The following is an 18,600-nucleotide window of genomic DNA, read 5'->3' on the forward strand; positions in this document are numbered from 1 at the left end:
TGGATTCTCTATAATTACTACATCCAGGATTTGCAGTGGGCTCTGGGGTGTCTGTGTGTGGCCACAGCCAGTCAGAGTTGGTGGTGGCCACAGCCAGTCAGTCATTCTACAGGGCCCCTGTAGAATGTCACACCTCCAACCAGTTAAAAGGGGTTGCTCTGTCTCTTGATCTTTAATTTGTCACGTTTTATGACTAGCAAACATGATTGGTGGTCTAACCTACCCATATTCCATCCTACTAGCATAATTTACTTGAATTTATAAAGGTGGTTTTACTCTGACTTTTTAAAGTATGCAGTATTTTCTAGTTTTCAGAGAGACCACGGATGGTGATATCAGCCCAGGGAAATGTGTTGGGCTAACTAGAGCTATAACGATCAAATTTACAAAAAACTTATTAGGATACCTGCTCCTTCATTTTTTGAAGAAAATAGATGAAAGGGTTGAGAACAGCTCTAACTTACTTGCACTTGATATAGAACTCCCAAAATTAAGTGCTTAAGAAATGGCAGTGAAATCTCATTTTATAAGGCAGCTCATTCTAATTTGGATTTGAATATTAACAAATGGAATCACTTTTCACAAACATAATACCTAACTACAGTGAAACCCTAATTTGACCTGCTCTTATGTCACCATATTTAGCATTTTTATGACTTTTTCCTAATTAGACATTATAAAATCCAAATGCTTTTACCACATCTAAACATTACCTTAGATTAAATCCTGAGCTATACCGCAGAAGAAAATCATGTTTTTCTTATGCAAAAACATAAAATACGTCTGTCATTTTTCCAGTGCTCATTAAGTAGTTGGTACAAATTTAAACCCAATACAAATGGTGTTTTTCTTCACTTACTGGCCTTAGTTTTATTTTCCTTAACATGCCATTGGTAGATACTCCCACCTATTTTTATAGTAAGAAAAATGCCAAACATACACCTAAAAGAATTTGGTTGTGCCTTAGGAAAGTTTAAAACTAAAAAACTTCAACACACAGCCCATAAGACTGTTCTTTCTTTTGCCAGAGGAGGCTGAATTCTGGCCGCATTTCATGTGCAGCTCTCTAGGCAGTCAGCCTCTTAACATGTTTTTAATGAGTTTGTTTGTTTCACACCACGATCTTTTTGTACTTGCACTGAAGATGCACTTCTGCCCAAAGAATCTACAGACACATCGTTCATGACAACACTGCTAAATATTGTAAGACTGGGGTTCTGCAGTGTTAAAGTCAGAGTAAGGGTACAGAGACCACACCTTGACACTGAACTGACGCCCTTTAGAGCATTTTTATCGAACGAGTGATGCAGCCACCACCACCTGCAGCCTCTTACTGAATAAAGTTGTACAGCGCCTACTTGGAGAAGCTTCTGCACCACTAGGTGACTTGTAACACTGTGACTGATTCTTCAGAGACCCTTGTTTCTGTGGTGGGAAAGGCATGAAAGCTCAGGCTAAAACACTTGTGAGTATTGTGCAGAAAGCAGACTAAATCCAACTCCTCGCTTCTTCAACCTAGTTTGTGCCTCACCCATGGCTCTTTTTGGCAGCCTAAGTAACCCACTCAAGATTTTGCATCTGTGCCAAATTGAGTATTATCTGGGTATTATCAAAATGCTGCTGATGTTCAAAATATTGTTATTTTTATTTCAGTGACTGTTTTCTTCTAGGATTCTGGGTAGGCATTACGTGGTTGGATATTATCACTCTCCTCTCCCTTCTCTTGGAAAACTGTTGACTAGAGTTTACAGAAAACCTGTTTCTTGATCTTTGTAAATGGTTTATTTGCATATCACCTTATGTGGAAGTTGTTCATCTGTGACCCCAATAGCAGTAATACTTTATGAGGGTATGAAAGAAGCAATTTGCTTGCACATTCAATATCCTTCCTGTGCTGCCATTATCACCCCAGAAGATTGAAACCTACTTTATTTTTTTTTGAAACCTACTCTAAAAACAAAAACAAAAAAACTAGGAAGATGGTTATGTTAAATTCATCAGCCACCCTTCATACCCTTCCCTAAACCTTGTTGCTTTTCTGAAACATTACCATCACCTGAAGTGATCTCTCTTATCCTTGTGATATATAAATTAATGGTACTAGGAGAAACAATCATTTTTGAAAAATCTACAAATGAGAACCCCAAATAGTGGCATTTGGTTTAGCAGAATTAGATCAAATATTATGATTTAACCATAATGAAAATTCCCAGGTATGTTTATCTAGGCTTTCCCTATACTTAGAAGTATTTTTCTTACACTAAGGAGAGGAGGTGTGAATTAAAGAAATAAAGAGACCAAAAACTTGAGGTATATACAATGCATGGAAATCTTTAAATGTCTGAAAAAGTAAGTTCTGTTTTAATGCCAACACCTTAAGAACTTTAGCCAATACTCCTAAAAGTTTCTGACAATTTGTTTAAGGCTTTCTTATGAGTCCTGTGGGTTCTTTATTACTTTGCTCTTGGAAAAATAATTCATTATTAAGTCTGACAGTTTCCACTCTCAATTCCACATTTACATGACAAAGACTGTGGTTTATGATGTGCTACTGGATAAACATTTATGTAAAACTGATGTTTTAAAGAGAACGTTTGCAATAATGTGGCTACTTGCAGATCTACCTCTGTCTTACCTTTTACATCATATCAATGCCATAATATAATTAGTTTGATCATGTTGTCTTGTTTTATCAGTGTCTAAAATTACAGCTTATTAACTATTCTGTAACCATTTAGAAATAATTATTAAAATTTGGTGAAAAGTAGTTAGGTTTTTTTGTAGAAGGGGCTGTAAAATGAAAAAAAAAAAGTATGACCCATTCAAATGGTAATCTTCAGTGCTGTTTTTCAAACTTGCATGTCCTTTTAAAAATAAGAAGAAAAAAAAATGTACTATCTACATGTAGTTGCTAGATGTGAAGAAGTTGCCAGTATTAATGAGGTTTATGTGAGCGGACCATTAGATTTAATAATTTCTCCTGTTTGAGAGGAAACACTTTTTCTCTACTTCCTTAAATTCAGAAGTTGGGGGGGGCCTGTGAATCAAACTGAAAAAGATTAGCAAGAGAAATGGCAAATTTTTATTCAAGTATGTATGTATACAGGAGTTCAAAGAAAAATTTTGTGGTCAAGGAGACAGAATTCATGACTTGTTACCACCCTAATAGGGGAGAAAGCAATTATGGAAACACAGATGACTTTTTGGAAAGATATATGGACCCTAAAGAACAGGTGGGAGATATGATAGTTTTGTGTCTTCTGTGTAAATGTGGTGCTAAATTTATCTCCAGTGATAAGGATCAATCTTCTTGGTTTTGAAACTCCCAGCGGAAGATTTATGACAGTTCTTTTGGGAGTTTCTGCTTTAGGCAAGAAGAGAGTTCAAGGGGAGAAAAACCTCTTCCTGTACCTGTTGATTCTCAAATACCTTCAACTCAAAATAATCTTTATACCACAGTCATGTGTTCTAGTCCCTTCAATCTCCTGTATAAAGCTTTCCAAAAAGTTTCATAGACCAGAAACTGGAGAAAAGATTTGGATTAGAATTTGGAAGGTAAGAAATCTGCAAAGGGGAAGAAGACATAGGTTATTGTGAACAAACAAAAGAAAGACCAAAAATTAATAGTTGGAAAAGAATATTAACTCAGTTTTTTAGCTCAGTGAGTCAAAAGGGTATGTAGATGTTCATCTCAAGTGTCTTTAATGGCATGAGGATAGCAGTGACAGTCTCACAGTTAGAATTCTGGTAAATTTCCTGAGTGTCCTAAATTATTGTGGTAAAAAATACTGCAGAGTTATCAAATTGCCCAGCTTTATTTTACATGACTCAGGAAAGGGGCACTATTAGTTCTTACTGATGTCAAATCAGGAAAGTGGAAGAAAAATTGAAACATTACTGACAAAATGCATAAATAAGATGACAATGTTCAGCTTACTAAGAGGTGAAATGACGAAAGAATGAACAGACCTAGATTCTGATAATCCACAAGAGTGGGTTATAGTTTTCCATTGACATGTCCACGATAGAAAGTCTAGTAGGAATTACGGCTCAAGTGTTACAGTTCTGGTGTCAGGAGTGGTGTTAGAGCTCTTGCTTTATAGCTCGAGCATTACAGCAGAGGTATCACAACACGAGTGTTCCAGCAAACATTTATTCTGGCCTTCAGGACTGCAGTCTGGGGGATACAGACTCAAAGACCACTTGCATGCAGAAGAGATCAGCAGGGAGCTTGCTTATATAGACAAAGGGGGCAGAACTATGTCCACTTCATGCAAATGCAGCTTTTTTTTTAAATTATTTTATTTATTTATACAAGCACTGGGTACAGTCAGAAGCGCGGGAGGGTGAGAGAATTCACCAGAGCCAGAGCGGAGAGCAGAACAGGCAGAAGGACCGAAATACATTGCTGAGGGGAGCAGCGGGCGGCACGAGTGGTCTGCACGTCATGTGGGACCCTCCTCCGGTGGCCGGGGAGCAGCCAGGGATCGAACCGGCGCTGCAGAGGCTGCGGGCAGCTTCGCAACCCAGCGCTCAACTGTTGCGCCACCAGGGAGGCCCCAAATGCAGCTTTTGTTCACTGCAGTACTGACTGGTGGAAATTTTGTCAAACTATGATGGGTGCAGTTGCAATCCCGGGAACCAAGAGGCACTTGACTGTGTGGCTTCATTTTTTCTGTGCTGTGGAGCATCTTCACAGACCCCAACATGCCTGACCCCCAATAAGCTCCCACCTTGGTGGTTATCCAGACTTGGGATGGCTCCATGTTCATCTTTCTTTTTTATCAGAAACTTAACATTTATTTCTGTAATCTCCTCCAGTTTTATCAGAGAGAATCAAAGAATCTTTGTAGAATAAGTTATAACTCATCAAACTTGGCCTGACTATATACACACAAGCACAGAAAGACTAATAATTGACAATATAGGCCTTTTAAGGTTTGTTTTGCTAAAACTTATATGAAAAACCTCAGATCAGACTTTTAAAGCCTTGAGACTAGGAAGCCAAGTCCAAGACCCACCATTAGACTTCACTTGCAGTATCTACAGATTTGGATGGATTCCTCCTTCTTGAAAATAACCTAAGCTTCCTGGACCTGCCAGGAATTGACCTTCCTTGCTCACTGGTAAGGGTAGAAACCCTGTAAGCCAGATACCTGGCCAGTTTTCCTAGAGGACTCTGGAACTACTGGCTCCTTAAAGTCATCCTTAGTTCCTTAAAACTAATCATACCTGATTCTGTGCACATCATTCTTAATACGGCATTCTTGTCAATGCCTTTAGTTAAATTACTATTTCTAAGTATGTCTTGTTACAAAGAGAAAAAATTCTTACAGTATATATTTTAATAATTATTATCTTGAAAAAGAATATTCCATAAGTGTTTCCAAGTTTCAGAGGAATCAGACAAGAAGAAAAGATAAATGTTCATTTTTGTTTACAAAGCTGTAATTACTAAATTGCTATAGATTATCGATGGAATATATAAAGTGTTTCTTTAATACAAATATAATTTAGGGAAGATTAGACATACTTATTTGACAATGCTTACCATGTAATTTAACATACCATAAACCTAATTATTTTAATAAATGTGTTTTTACGAGATGAGAGAACAAATCCTTTGAGATTTTCCAGGGGCCCTCTGGGAAATCTCAAACTCAGTCAGAGGTCATAAAGATTTTATTTGGGATTTAATCTTGAGAAACTGTCAAAAGGTTTGAACACCTGATTAAATAAGCTCACAGGTCACTGAAACAATGCTTTAGTCACCCATGTTAAACTAATAATAATTAGTGTCTTATTAAGAACAGACCAGTATTGAAGAAATTTTGTCCTTTTAACAGTGAATTTCGACCTTTAGTTTTTTATCAGTACACTGTTAAGCTCATTTAAGAAACAAATGCATGTACTCTGAGTTTGATCACATGAAATAAATTACCCTCCCCTTTTCTATAGTCCCTTTGCAGCTTTACACCATGTGGGTTTTGGTCCCTCATCTACCTCCCGTTGGGAACAACCTTTGGACAACTCTAGATAGCTACTTTAGGACAAAATTACCCATTTTCCTTAACAAAAACATCTTTTCAGATGTTTCAAGGTTTTTTTCTTTATTATATCTAGTATTTTTTGTTTCCATATATTGATTAGAATGCTTAGCCCTTAGGAATTTTAGAGAAAATGAGGAAATAGGTCATTGTGAAGTGTCACTCATCAGCTTTCCGTAGCAGATTAGCAAATTTATGAATATGCCGCCTCAACCTGTAGAGGCATATGTTTATATTACAATTTTTAAATGTGGTAAAAGAACATATTTAACAGCCCCCAAAATCTTTAATTTCTTCAAAAGTAAGTAAAAAGTAAGTAAACTTAAGTTTAGTGATGTTTCAGTATCTTATTTGGGAATGACCTAGACCCAGATATGATACTGCTTTGCTTGAAATTCTAACTGAATTTTGCTTTGGACTATAAACTTTCACCTTGGCTAATGAAACTTTGACATCATTGAGGAGAAAGTAGAAAACATAAGCGATAACCAGTTCCATCAACCAACAGTCCTCTCTCTTAGGCAATCAGAGTGGCCAAGAAGACACTTCATTAATGAATCTAAGCAGAATTGTTTGCTGCAGATTTTCTGGTGTTGTCGGTGCACAGTCAGTCATCTGGAATGAGCTCTACTGGCCCCCATTTAATACATTTTAAATATCTAGTATTGTTTCACAAAACTTGCATTTATCACTAAATGTAGCAAATTACTACCTGTTTAGATTGGCAGCTTGTGTAGAAAAAGAATATTTCCAACTGGCAAGCCCTAAAACCTAACTCCAGAATTTCGGTCACAGGCCACAGATGACCTGCAATTGCCCGATTCTGTTCCACTCTGCAGCTGTCGATTTGATGGCCCCAGTCACACCGCTCTGTTCAATTCCTTTCCAGCCCTTACTAGCAAGACCTTCTTCATTGCCTTAAAGAGCACAACTTTGATACTTGAACTTGATTTAGTCATTTGTAATTTTATTCACAAAACTGTCATAAAGCTTCTGCGAGTTTTCTGGCCATATCAGATCTGCAAATGGTCGCTTAAGTTTGCAGCAGAGCACATTTATTAAAGAATTCTTGAAGCATATAAATGTGGCTCCCTATAAATACTCATTCTGAGATTATCTGCTCCTAAAGAAGATAATAAAAACGTTTTATAACATCAAACAGCTCTGGACCAGGTGTTGGCAAACTAGCCCACAGGCCAAATCCAATCTGCAGTTGCATGACCTGCAAGGTAAAAATGTTTTAAATGTTGTTTAAACATGCAAAAAGAAAGAACATGCGGGCCTCCCCGGTGGCGCAGCGGTTGAGCGCTGGGTTGCGAAGCTGCTCGCAGCCTCTGCAGTGCCAGTTCGATCCCCGGCTGCTCCCCGGCCACCGGAGGAGGGTCCCACATGGCGCGCAGACCTCTCCTGCCGCCCGCTGCTCCCCTCAGCAGTGTACTTCGGTCCTTCTGCCTGCTCTGCTCCCGGCTCTGGCTCTGGTGAATTCTCTCACCCTCCCGCACTTCTGACTGTACCCAGTGCTTGTATAAATAAATAAATAAATCTTTAAAAAAAAAAAAAAAAGAAAGAACATGCAACAGAGGTGTGTGTGGCCTGCAAACTTCCACACGTTTACTCTCTGGCTCTGGGAGTTTGCCTCCCCTCCTGCAGATGTTCACCCGGTGAGCTCCGTAACGGAGATAGGGCAGTGCTTCCCAGTGCACTCTGAACACAATTCCCGCTTGTGTCTGTCAGAATGAAAATACCATACATTTAAGACATCTCCCACTTTATTTAATATAATCATAGGATTGATGTTTAAACCTTAAAATTATTTTTTAATATCAGTTTTACTGACTTGGCAACAGCCTACTTCCAAGTGACTAAACCTTTGAAAAATACAGGTTTTTCATGGAATATTACTCAGCATTCAAAAAAGATAAACATCTGCAATTTGCAGCAACATGGATGGCGCTGGAAGGGATCATGCTCAGCGAAATAAGCCAGAAAGAAAAAGAAAAATACCGGATGGTCTCACTCATAGCAGGAATCTAGAAAACTCAAATAAGGGACCAGGAAAATGAATAACTATAAGAAAGTGAAAATCAAAATCAACAAAAAACTATGAACCAGAGACACTCCATGGGGGGTGGGGGGCGGGGAGGGGAGGGATTGGGGTCAAAATAAGGGGATTGCAATTGTATGGGGAATATAAAAATAAAATTTATTTAAAAATTTTAAAAAATGAACTGAAAAAAAAAGAAAAATACAGGTGTTTTTTTTTTTTTTCATTATAAAGGGAAATCCAAGCTATCCCATAATGTCTAAAAATACTAGTTCCGTTCAATTTTTGAGCTGACTTCCAGAAAATTAGGCTCTTTTCACCACTTTTTTCTCATGCTATGTAAAATCTGTCATGTTGTTGTCAAGTAACTGATAAACTATGATAGTTGTGTTCTTTGTTTATTTCTGAACATTTAAGTCCTTTCCACAATTAGTCTTCATTTCTTTTTGGCTCTTTAGAGACAAATTATTTTATATCAGTGAGTATTTTAGAACATTTTCATTTTCTGTATAATGTACTAATCAGACATTGTTTACTGTCAGGCATTTTCACAACTTTTAATATTTCTGAATCACTTCTCAATATGACAAGGTAACACATCAATCTAAGCTTCCTCTTCTAGTTGCAATTACTTAATAAACCTAGATTTCACTTAATCTTTACAAGGAACTAATTTTCTCTTTACAAGGAAACTCATCATTTTCAGACCTGCTTATTCACTTCTTACTCATATTTGATTTGTCAGTGCCACATTCTTCTAGAAGACAGTAGAATTATGTATTTTAGCCCAGATCTGGGCTAAATTTCAGCATTAATTACCTCTATAAGGTGAAAGTATTAAATTATACTTTTTTTAAATCAATATAATACTTGTTAACATCCATGTATGTGAATCGGAGGCATGGGGTCACACTCCTCAAATGCATGTCACAAATTACACTGTTTTGAATAAGACTTCTAGTAATGTTTTATCCCTTGTTTATATTTAATATTCTAAATATTAAAGGCAGAGATACCGGTTTAATTGTACAGTTTGTGCACTGCACAAAGGTACTCAGCTGGAGAGCGGGGGGTTAGTGGATGCTGAAGTCTAGCCAAGGTATATATGCTTTGGGGTGGTTACATCTCAGGAAGACATACCTTATTCCAGTTTCCAAATATGAGGAGGCATATAGACCAGCAGCAGTCCTCTTCAGGGAAGGATATTTAGTAATCATTCTGTGAGTTTTTTTGTTGTTGTTAATGGCATCCTGAATGCTATAACAGTACCTTCTACTCCAAGTCTTTGTAACTGGATAATTTACCATGCTAAAAGCTAATTAACTTTTCAATTACAAATTTAAGATCTATAAATAAACAGCGTTCTCAACATTAGGAGTTCTGGAGTAAATGCGTGAACGTTGCAGTTTCCCACAATGAAGGGGCTAGATAGACCAGAAACAGCAAAAACAGCGGGCGGAGTGGGGGAGGAAGGAATTGCTGCATAAGCCGTGCATGTCTATGGCTCTATCTTTCGCAGTGATCAAAGTACCATCTGCAAGATATAAAACAAATTAGAATTTCCAGCAATTCACCTTGTTTTCCAAACCACAGTTTTTTCAAATAGCTTTCCTAGCCAAGCCTGCTGGAATGGTTTCCATCACTGCTAACCATAATACGTTCTTCAATTAGTTCCTTTGTTGTGTGTCAGGAAGGGACAGCTTGCCCTGGTTCAACAAATGGATGCTGCAAGACGAGAGCCAGGAACACTTGCCTGGCAGAGAACACAGTGAATTTGCAAAGCAGTTTGGACTGCTTTGTAAAAAGGGAGGACGAGAGTATGGATTGCCTCAATTCCCTCCCTGAGCAGCCATGTAGCACGATTCAATTCAGTATCACCTATTGTGTGCAAACAACTCAATCTAAAAATATTTATTGGGGGGAAATCAGCTCAGAGTAAGAAAGCATGTGGAAACACCTAACAGGAAGCTATTTCATGTGAGCGCCAAATACTTGTTTGAAATAGTCTGTTGATGTGGGAATGGCAGTACACAGACTGATAAAATATTTAGAAGTTAGAATCCACCAGACTTGGATTGGGTATTAGGGGGAGGGAATGAGGTAAGGGAGGAAATCAATCCTGGGTTTTGGCTTGAATAACAGGTGGGTGGTACCATTACTGAGGTGGAAACAGCAAGATATAAATTCACAGGAAGATGGAGATTTTGACATAAAGAGATTCCAGATGTCTCTTCCTCCTTCAAAAACCAGCAATAGGGGCTTAAGGCCTAGGGATTAAGTCTCAGTGCTATCACCTCTGCAGCCTGAGTTTGATCCCTGGACAGGGAGCTACTAACACATGGCGCAGCAACCCTCTCCTGTCTCGCCCACTCCTCCCCTCAGCAGTGTATTTCAGTAAATCTGCCTTTTCTGGTCCCCATTCTGTCTCTGGTGAATCTTCTCACCACCACCACCCCCGCCCCCCGCCAACTCTGGCCTATATCCCAGTTCTTCTATGCAAAAAAAAAAATTTTAAATAAATAAAACCCAGCAATATCACACCTCACTCTTCTACCTTCTAAGGACACTTGTGATCACATTGGGTCCACCTCAATAATCAAAGGTCAGCTGATCAGCAGCCTCCATGCCTCCTATATCCTTAGTGATTCCCCTTTTGTCATATAACCCAAAATATTCATAGGTTCCAGGGATTAGGACATCTTTTGAGGACCATTATTCTGCTGACAACAATATCCAATAAATATTTGTTGAATAAACAACAGTGAAATAATAAAATTTGATGAATAAACAATAGACCTTCACACAGACCTCCCTAATGACAGCATTTATTCTGGGAAGTATTATCCTGAATTCCTTGCCCCTTGCTGTCATTAATCAAGTGTTTGTAACAGTTAAGCAAGACAGGTGAGGACACCAGCCTGTCCTCCAGAACGTCTGAATCCTGTGCCTTGACAACTCCCTCCCATGTCCTGAACAGGGAGGTGGATTTTCCACATTTTACATGTAAAAAGATTAAGATTCAGGAACTTCAGAGGTCAGCATGATCAGATCCCTGAAGTCGATGGCTCGCTGTGGGAGACCTGAATGGGTCCATTTCATCCCTTTTCTGAAGCTGAACTGCTTGTTTCCGTCACCTACCCAAGGCAGGCCTACAGCCTGCAGCCTGGGGACCCCCTGGTGGCTCCTCACGGCCTGGCCCATCCTGCCCGGCCCCTCTAGCTCTTGCGCCCTAAGGCCGCCAGGGGGCGCACCCTGCACACAGTTTCTGTAGAGGCCAGGAGCTTGTCCTTTAGGTTGGTGTAAATCTGGGTCCTGGGAGTATGAGTTCTCAACGTCCTTTTTGGGGCCAACATAATTGACAAGGGTTCTGTAAGCAAGGAAAATGATGGTCCTGTCTCACAAGCAGACGTAAAATCGCACAGAAATGCTAGCAAGTGGAAAGCGACAATGTATCAGTACCTGGCAGATTTACCACAGAAATTCCATGTGGCTTTAGCATTAGAAAAGCAATCAAAATAAATGAGTAAAAAATGAGCATCTGTGAATGTGGTACATCAACCAAAAGAAGTAAATATGAGTCTCCTAGATGCAGGAAGTTTTTCTTTAAATAAAACTCAGCATCCACCTATGATTTCACCTAGTAAAAGGTGAAAGCATCTCCTTTAAGATTCAGAACAAGACTAGTTGTGCCCATCACACCAGTTTTTGTTCAGCATTGTCCAACACTTGAGGGTACAGCAAGATAAGCCAAAAGCTCAAAAATACAATGACTTGATACAAAGAACATAGATTTGATGAGACTTGGTAAAAAGAAAATTATCAAACCTCATAGGTTTGCAACCTTAGCAGATCCAACTTCCCCCTTCTACAACAAATTAACGCAATGAAATGCTTAGGTAATATAAACTGACCACACATTTTTTAAAAAAAATTTATAATTCTTGTGTGTGTGTGTGTGTGTGTGTGGGTGTGTGGGTGGGTAAGAACTGGATAAGAACTGGGGTGCAGGCCAGAGGCTCCAGGGTAGGGTGAGAGGATTCACCCAGAGACAGAGTGGGGAACAGAACAGGCAGATTGACTGAAACACACTACTGAGGGGAGCAGGGGGCGAGTCAGGAGAGGTCTGCTGTGCCATGTGGGTTAGCTCCCTAGCCGGGAATCAAACTTAGGTCGTAACAATGATTGCTCTGAGACATAACCCCTAGGGGAGGCTCAAAAATTTTATAATTCTTTAATTATAATTTTAAAAGGCAAATTAAAAATACTTTTGAACAATGTGCACTTTAATGTGTAAATTCTTCAGCATAACAAAAAAAAATTCCCTAGCAAATTTCTAAATCTCTCCCAGGGGCCAGTTCACCTCATTATAAACCATTAATCTACCTACCAAACAACACACACACACACACACACACACACACAGCCATGGCATTATTCAAGTCGCCAGCTCTACTCATTTCAGTGCCTTGGTAGCAAGCAGCAGTAGCCTTTGAGGAGGGAGGTGAGGGTGGAGCTCTACGGTAAGATCCCATCTCATCTTTCCTCACTCCATGCCTTGCCTGCCACCCCCTCAAGCCAGGAAGAAAAGAGTAAATAGGAGAGACAGGAAGTCAGCTTGAAGGCCCCCCAAACGATGCCCTCTCTGCTTCCACCCCAGCGGACGGGAAAGTAGGCCCAGAGAGGACCAGTAGCCAATCCAGCCTCACACAGCAGCTGGGGGCACAGCAAGGAACCCAGGCTTGACATCAGCTTGGAGTCCAGCCCTGGACAGGGGACATTTGAGAGCTCAAATATTAGCTACGGTGAGCGTTGAGGACACTGAGCTCAGCCAGACAGGGCTCTATCCCTCTGTGCCAGGAGTGACCCCAGAGCAGGTAGGTGCCCCATCCTACGGGAGCACAGCCAGTGGGGGCACAGAGGGAGGGCCCCCCCCAACCTAGTCTGAAGCAGCAGTTTTCTAACAGTTAAGTGAGACCCATGAGTGGGTGGTGAAATCTGAAAATCCACCATGAAAAAAATTAAAAGGGACAAAATAGAAATCAAGTGAATCACAGATGGTAAAGATAAAGGATCATGACACAAAATCTAATTCAAATTGTGGTAATAATAAAAACATACCAGCAGCTTTGTGGTAAGTTTTCCACATTCAAAATCAAGGTACAAAAACTAACACCATTTCCTTATACCAGGCATGAACAGTGTGACTGTGTGTGAGACAGAGAGGGAAGGAGATCTAGCAAATGTAGCAAGATCCTAAAAAGAACATAAAGATGTTCCTCATTCTATTCTTTCAACTTTCTAAAGATTTAACGTTGGGGCCTCCCTGGTGGTGCAAAGGGTTAAGATGCAGCACTATGAAGCGATCCACAGCCTCTCAGCACAAGCTCAATCCCTGGCCAGCAGACCTCTCCTGTCCTGCCCGCTGCTCCCCTCAGCAGTGCACTTCTGTCAGTCTGCCTGTTCTGCTCCCCACTCTGTCTCTGGTGAATCCTCTCACCCCCCACACCTCTGGCCTGCACCCCAGTTCTTGTATGCATAAATAAATAAATCTTTTTTTAAAAATTAGTGTTTTCATATTATTTGTGTGAACATCCAAAAGAGGATCGCTGGCGCCTCTGATGTTTCTACTGTGAATATTTTTTAGGACCTCACAGTGCTCACACCCATTTATAGTCCCATCCACCGTGTATGAGGGTTCCCTTTTCTCCACATCTTCACCAATGCTTGTTTCTTAGAGAAGATCCTCCAATGATGAAGGATCAGAATAAAAGACAAATGAAAACAAGGAGATATTTACACTTACAGACAATTAGAAATTAGAAGTTACCATAAATGTCAATGTCAGGGATATGTGCATATGGGTGGGGGTGGCTGGGGGGCTTTCTGGATGAATCCTGCCTACTTCATTACAGTGAGTGGCCCACATGGCTCCTGTCTCCCAACCACAGCGTTCTGAGTTAATGTTCCAAAGGAACTCTAGTCTGCACGTGTGAGGAGGCTCACTGCAGGCCACCGAGGGGTCCGGTCCCCAGAGCCCAGTCCCTCCAGGGCCACCAAGGAACCGGAAGCAACGGTGTAGACACTATACCTAGAGACAAGGAGGGATCTTAGAAGCGTAGCACTTAGTGCAACGAGAGAAAAGTAGAGAGGAAATTACATTTATGTAAATATAAGTAAGACACATGGTCTAAGGACACATATTAAACACCTCATGGGTCGCCTCTGGCAGGAATGGGGATAATAGGGAAGGACACAATGAAACCAGAGCAGGAACCTCTGGGACCAGAGATGACTGTGAGACAAGGAGACAGAAGTGGGCAAACCAGGCAGGGGGCAGGGTGCAAACCAGTGTGGGCAGCCCCCCCCCCACCGCAGAGGCAGTAGGGAGATGATTGCAGGAGCTTGAGTGCTGAGACTGAGGAGCGGGGACAGGACTGGGAGGGAGTAGTCCCACTGAGGGAGGGGCACATTCGGGGACCCTCAAGTGTGTGCACCGGGGACCTGGAAGAAAGGGGTGAGCCTAGAGCCAAGCAGGGCCAGGAGAAACGAGACGCCACAGAGGCCCTGCCCAACTTGGTGGCCAGCCTGTGGCAGTCCCAGGGGTTGGGCCTCACACAGATACCCCAGGGGTGCCCAAGTCTCCCCTCTTTGGCTGCAGAGCCCATCATTACCCAAATGGCCTTCCCTAATATGAAGCCAGGAGAGCAGCTCAGCCAGTGTCAACATTTTACGGATTTTGGGGGATGATCCCTCTGCACCCTGGATGGTCATTTACATGTTGACCCCCTTCTTCCTACCCCCACCTACACCCCACCAGTCCTCTGAGTAACAAACAGGCCTGTTAATGGGTTATCCCCGCAGAAGGACAGTCTATGTAAAAGGTTAAATCTGCTCCCAAACAGGCAGAAAGAAATGACATCAGTTGTTAAAATGTCAGCTTTTATTTTTAATCCTGTCTGCCAGAGTGGGAGATTGGGTTTGTATTTTGGAAAGTTCATTTGGCTGCTGGGGTAGAAGGGATCTGGGGAGCAGAAGGGGGTCTTGGGGAGCAATAATAGGTGTGAGTTGGGGGTAAGGAGGTGTCTTGGGAGGAGGCAGAGGGGAGGGGTGGGGAGTGTGTCAGAGCACGGAGGGCAGCTGCTTCAGGTAATGGTGGGGTGACTGGGGCAGGCAGGCCCAGCAGACAGGGGGCTCTGTGGGCCCCAGGATGGAGGTATTTGAGAGTAAGGAGTCCTGGGGAGCCTGTGGCAGCACCTGAGGGTGATGGGGGTCCCTCACGTCATATCCCAGCTGCTTCGGACCCTTCCACCCTGCCCCTACAGCACCCAGCATGCTGACAGAGGCAGGTGTGCGCGGGGATGTCTCCTGATGCCAGACGTCAGCCAGGTTCCCCACCCTCCCACACACCCCAGTCCCCTCCACGGCTCCCACTCCTCTCCACAGCAGCCTCCCCCAGGTCTCACTGCCAGGCCCAGGTTGAAGGCTTCTGAATCCCATCCCCACACACCTGAACAGTGCTAGGTTCTTCACAGAGTTGGGGAGAAGGGAGTCCCACGGAGATGGGGGACAGCTCCCTGCATGGCTAGAGGCTCTTGGTGCAACCCCACCCAATCCCAGCTCAAATCGTTGTCCAAATGGTCTCCCGGGGCCCCTCCCAGGCAGCAGAGTACCTAAAACCTGCAACTAAACCCAAAAGCTTAGGTTAACGAGCTTCTGTCCCCAGGTGCTAAGGGGACCTGGATCCACCTTCCCTGGCTACCCTCAGGACCTACATGTCTTTTCAGGCCCAGCAAGAAGACCCCAGGGAAACCCCACTTCACGCCTGCCCCCCCTCCCCCACTCTGTGCTGAGCTGAGCAATCCCCCCTGGCTCAATCTGCTGCTTGGAGTCTCCTGAGCTGAGAGCGTAGACCCATATCTGCCTGAGGGAGGGTTCCCGATTTTGTCTTTAATGGTCTCTGGGTTTTGAATCATGGAAATTCTTTCTCAGCATCAAAATTAAAGATGAAATCACTCAAGTTTTTTTCTGGTCCTTTATCGTTTTAGATCTTATACTGAGAACCCTAATCCATGTAGTTATTCTTTTGTTGGGTGTGACATATGGATCTAATTTTACCTTTCCCCAAATAGCTACCCACTTGTCCCAGCACCATTTATGACAAAGTCCCTCTTTAGTATGTAACAAAGATGGCATCTCAATTTGCCAGGGTAAAGATGTATTCGGGTCTAACTTTAAATTTTCCAATGTATTTCAATTCGCCTCTTCCTGCACCAACACCACCCATTTTTAATTACAGAAGCTTTTGTTTTTTTAAGCTTTGGAAAGTTTACTTTTCCCTCACAGTTTTTCTTTTCCAGTATTTTCCCTCCTATTCTAGCCTGTTTATTTTTCCCAACAGACTTTGTTATTGACTTGTCTGTTTTCATAAAACAGCTTGTTGGTACTTGTATTGGATTTGCATTGAATTTACAAATTAAGTTAGGGAGAATTGATATCTTTATAATGTTGACACATTCCATCCAAGAACAGAGGATGATTCTCCATTTGTTCTCCTGGGTCATGCAAGAATGTTTAAAGTTCTACTCCTATAAATTTTATGCATCTCATTAAATTTGATCCTAAGGATTTACTTTTTGATTTTATTATAAATAGGGTTTTCTCTCCTCGATGGCCTCTGCTATTGTTTGTATACGTACAACTGAATTTTGTGTTTTAATTTTATGTACTGTGGGCCTCCCCGTTGGTGCAGTGTTTGAGTGCTGGGCTGAGAAGATGCCCACAGCCTCTGCAGCGCCAGTTCGATCCCCGACCGCCAGCGGGGTCCCACATGGTGCGCAGACCTCTTCTGCCTCGCTCGCTGCTCCCCTCAGCAGTGTCCTCTGTCAGTCTGCCTGTTCTGCTCCCCGCTCTGGCTCTGGAGAATTCTCTCACCCTCCCGCGCTTCTGACTGTACCCAGTGCTTGGATAAATAAATAAAAAAGCTTTAAAAAAAAATTTTTTTTTTTATGTACTGCTACTTCACTGAAATCTTTTACTGTTTGAGTTAGTTTTATCATTAATTCTCAGGGGGGTTTCAGGTATAACTTATCATTTGCAAATAGAGACAGTTCAATTTCTTCTTATTCTTAGGTGATCAATTGATTCATTGTGTCTAATTGTATTAGTAATATGTCTGGTACATGTGCAATAGTGGTGGAGATAGTGGCCGTCCGGCCTTATTCCTGATCTTACAGGAAATATTTCCAAAGTGGTGGTTGTTTTGTTTTGTTTTGTTTTGTTTTTGGATAGAAGAACTGAGGTTTAGGGCAGAGGTGTGTGGAGGGTGTGAGAGGATTCACCAGACACAGAATGGGGAGCAGAACAGGCAGACTGACCAAAGTACACTGCTGAGGGGAGCAGCGGGCAAGTTAGGAGAGGTCTGCTGTGCCATATGGGTAGCTCCCTGGCAGAGGATCAAACTCAGGCCACAGTGTCTGGCGATAGCTTGATAGCCCTGAATCTTAACCTCTGCACCACTAGGAAGGCCCTTCCAAAGTTTCTTGATTAAATAAGATGCTGGCTTTATTTTATCATATTGATGAAGTATCTCTCTGTTGCTACTTTATTGGAACATATCATGAATAGGTGTTGAATTTTATTCAAGGCTCCCCCCAATCTATTGAGAAAATCATGTGATTCATTAATATGGAACATATTTATTAAGAATTGAATTTTATTGCCCCAAAGCTATTGACCTTTAACCCCAGTACCCCAGAATGTAACCTTATTTGGAAATAAGGTCTTAATAGAGATGATCAAATTAAAATGAGGTCATTTGGGTAGACCCTAATCCATATGACTGATGCCCTTATAAAGAGGAAAAAATTGGACAGAGATCGACACACACACACACACACTCCACATGTGAAGAAGATGACATAGTTCAGGGTGCGTGAAGGAACCTACAGAAGTCGGGGGACAGCTGGAAGAGAGAAGAGGAGGAGGAGGGGATGACACAAGAGTACAGTCACTCAGTGTTGGTGTGGATCCCAGTTCTGTCATTTCCTAATTATGCAACCCAGGCCATCTCCCTGAGGCTCACCGCGTCACCTCTAAAATGAGGATAATAAGGGACCCTGCATAGGGTGGTGGGGAAAATTAAATGGGAAAAGCCCTTATCTATCAGGCCCCATGGTGGCACCTCTGGATGACTCAGTTTATGAAAACCGAGCAGCAGGGTCCTAGACCAGAGCACCCCTAAAGCCTCACCTCTCCCCCAGATTTGTTGGGCAGCCAGGCTCCCCCTGGCTTGTCTCAAAACCTCTCTCCCTCTGATGCTAGGTGCCCTGGGCAGGTGACTGTCTCTCTGTAGGTCTCTTTCTTCCCCTGTCAGAGAAGATGGGGGCTGCCAGAGACAGGCTCTGAGGTGGGCCCTTCAAGTTCTAGCATTCTGGGATGCTGGGGCTTCTAGCTGGCCTTGTATACATAGCTCTGCTTCTGGGGACCCAGAGCCTTCAAAATATGAAGGGG

The sequence above is a fragment of the Talpa occidentalis genome, unplaced genomic scaffold, assembly GCF_014898055.3.
Source record: "Talpa occidentalis isolate TD23 unplaced genomic scaffold, MPIMG_talOcc4v2.1 talOcc4.3, whole genome shotgun sequence".
NCBI lineage: Eukaryota > Metazoa > Chordata > Mammalia > Eulipotyphla > Talpidae > Talpa > Talpa occidentalis.